The 3559-nt window shown below is 41.6% G+C and overlaps 1 pseudogene; it reads left to right on the top strand.

The window, feature by feature from the left end:
- The first annotated feature begins 1229 nt into the window (after positions 1-1229).
- LOC101576621 lies at positions 1230-2622 on the top strand (annotated as a pseudogene).
- The last annotated feature ends 937 nt before the right edge of the window (positions 2623-3559 follow it).

The following is a 3559-nucleotide window of genomic DNA, read 5'->3' as shown; positions in this document are numbered from 1 at the left end:
GGATGCAAGAAACAGAAGTAGCTGCAGCCAAGGTGCTGGTATTGTAACAGAGGCTTTGATGATGAGAAGATTCTAATACAGCATCAAAAAGCAGAGCGTTTTTCTAAGGAACATTTGTTATTTCTTGGTGATTGCCACTCTTCCCTGTGTAAGATGGAATCCTACCATTCTTTTTGTTAACCTTTCTTTACCAGCCAGGATGTTGAACTTTTTTTCAAGTTTGGTAAGCTGTTCATACCTCTTCCTCTGTGATCTGACTCTCACAGATGTCACTGTGTACCTAAAGCCACAAGATCTAAAGCACACTTCCATTCTGGGCTCCAGGGTTCCCTCCCTCTTTGCAAGCTGAGCAAACAGAAAAATGAGTCTCTCACTCTTCCAATTTCTCCTGCCTCTTTTCCAAACTTGTCTTTCTGAATTTTTCTCCCCTTCCAAGCTGCGTAATCACATATGTGCTCTCAAGATTATCCAGAACTGTCTCTGGACCACAGTGCTAAATCCATCTGTAAAACTGGCCTTATCATGTGCTCTAACACAGACAGGTGTTAGGCCAGCAGTAGGTATGGACATCACTGGGGCTCTTATAAGAGTTCAGCAAAGGGTAGAACAGTGATGGAGATGTTACTAAAAGTTCTTCCTTTTTTAAACTAGTAAATAACTGTTGCTATCCAAATTTATAGAGTAAGCCTTCATAACTACTCCTGAAATTAGGTTTTATCATTCAATGTAAATCCCAGGAGCAGTACCTGGGCATGATTGGCCACCATCACACACATATCTGAGCATATTTCTTTCATGACCTCTGTATCAATCATCTGTTACTACATAAATTCATCTTAGAAACTCCAAAAATCTCACTTATTGCTCTCTCAAAGGTCATTGTGTCAGCATATCTTCACCACATATCTCACTAGAATGTCCAGAGTCGAGGAACAAAAGCTGTCTGGGCTTGCTCTTCTAATGACCGGCAGAATGAGATGTAGTCTGGCAAAAGTTTGCTGTCTGTTTCAACACTCTTGAGTTATTCCTATCATGTTGAAATAATATGATTGACATATGTTTTTAATAAATTATTTTCTATGAAAATGTAGGTTTGTTTTTTTTAATTAAATTTATTTATTCTGCTTCCGGTGGGACATGGTGGTGGTCACTGGCTCAGAAGAGAGCGAGTTTTCACCTCATCTTTCATGTTTTTCACCTTTTTTATACCTTGTTGGTAGGATGAAGCTATGGGATGCAAGAAAGAGAAGCACCTGAAGCCCAGGTGCTGGTATTGTAATAGAGACTTTGATGATGAGAAGATTCTAATACAGCATCAAAAAGCAGAGCATTTTAGATGCCGTATATGTCATAAAAATTGTATGCAGAACCTGGTTTAGCTATTCATTGCCTGCAGGTCCATGCAGAGACAGGAGGTGCCATACCAAAGGCAATACTTGGGAGAACAGACATAATATTGGAAATCTGCGGGATGAAAGGCATTCTAGAAAAAAAGAATGGATGAAAAAACGGAGACTTCTTGAACAAAAAACACAAAAAAGTCAGAAAAAGAAGCAACGAGATGATTCTGATGAGTAAGATGACGCTGACTCTGCAGCCTCAACTTCATTCAGCCACAGCCCGTTCAACTCCAGCAAGGTTATATCCCCCCAGTAGCCAGTCAAGACTGCCACCTCTACCTGGAGCACCAGGAAGGCCTCCAGGCGTACCTCCTTTAATGCCAGGTGTTCTTCTTCCCAGGATAAGGGTGCCACCAGCTATGCCATGCATGCCACCTGGATTGCACCGTCAGAGAAAACACACCCAGTCATTTTGCCGTGAAAACATAATGATGCCGGTGGCTGTGGAATGATGCCTCCTGGACCAGGAATACCACCTCTCATGCTTGGTATGCACCCAGGCATGCCTCCCCCTGTTCCACATCCTGGATTTCCTCCAACGACTCAAGCACAAGCTGTTTCAGCACCAGGTATTCTTAGTAGACCACCTGCACCAACTGCAACAGTATGTACTCTGCAACCTCAAGTTACTAAGCCTCTTTTCCCCAGTGTCGGACAGGCTCAGGCAGCTGTGCAAGGACATGTTGGTACAGATTTCAAGCCCTTAAATAGTACTCCTGCCACACCTACAGAACCCCCAAACATATATTCCCTGCTCATACACAGTCTGCAGCTTCAACCACTAGTACTATGAATAGTACTACAGCAAAACCAGCAGCATCAGTAATAAGCAAGCCTGCTACACTTACAACCACCAGTGCAACCAGTAAGTTGATCCCATCCAGTTGAGGATATATCATTGGAAGAGAGAAAGGCACAGCTACCTAAAAACCAGCATAATCTTCCTTGATCAGGACAGGTACCAATTGGTAACCCACCAGTTGGACCCATTGGAGGAATGACACTACCACAGCCAGACATCTCACAGGAGCAAGGAATGAGACCTCCAGTGCCACATCATGGTCAGTATGATGGTCATCATCAAGGCATGACAGGTTACCCTCCTAATGCCATGCCACCATATGAGCAGGGACCACTAATTGTGCCCTCATACTGAGGTGGGCTTCTTTGACCTCCAATGGGAATGAGACCTCCTATAATGTCACAAAGTGGCCACGACTGATCTTGCTTCATCCAGTCTAAGAAGTTTGGACACTAAACCTTTCTCAACTTGTGCTGTTTATATAGCCAAACTTCCATTAATAAGGCCTCCTTGAGTCACATGGAGAGAAAACATTCTCTCAGGCTTTCACAGAGAGCACATTGGCCAAGCAATGGCCATGACTCATCCACATGGCTGACACTGACAAAAGTTCTACAGTCTGAGGTACAGGATCTCAGGATAAATCCTGAGGGGATTTCACTGACCTTATCAGACCCAAAAGCTACAACTCTTGTTGCATAGGTCCTGCTTTACCTTGGTCTTAACCAACCAGCAGAAAATGAAGTATAAAAATGAAGTATAAGAAGTAAAGCCATGCTGTTATGTTGAGCTGTAGGGGACTCAGGTCAACAATTTCTGACATTGCCAGTGAAGTGGAAGACCCAATACTATTATGGGCTACTGGACTCTTTTAGAATATTTTACTGAGTTTACGCACCTATAATATTCAAATAATGGAACTTAACAACAAAAGGGGATACAGATGAATGTCCATTTTGTATCTGTGTATTAAAAGTGGTTAGGATAGATAAATAGTTACATTCTCTTAATGAATAGAGTGATTTGTTCTAATGGTGTTTGTAAGTAGGATAGCATGTCTGCATCTTGTACAGCAATTAACCACTAGGAAGAATGTATGCAACATGTTAATTATTGAAACTGTCCTACCAATTTGGTTGGAAACGGTCTCATTGCTATTTGTTTATCAATAAAATTATGGGGAAAAAATAAGGCCTCCTTGTGAGTTTAACAAATATTATCTTCCCATATACCAAGGACTATTGGATATTTATTTTACATGGGAAAAATTATTTGGAATAGTAAAGCAGGAACTTGTCCTTAAGTTGCAATTTATACTGTATGACTTCTTTGTCATGTTTCATCTAGGTTTTTAGAA

Source organism: Octodon degus, unplaced genomic scaffold (genome assembly GCF_000260255.1).
Source record: "Octodon degus isolate 3935 unplaced genomic scaffold, OctDeg1.0 scaffold00047, whole genome shotgun sequence".
NCBI classification, from domain to species: domain Eukaryota; kingdom Metazoa; phylum Chordata; class Mammalia; order Rodentia; family Octodontidae; genus Octodon; species Octodon degus.
Note: the sequence above shows the minus strand (reverse complement) of the source record. Positions and strands in the feature narration are given on the sequence as shown.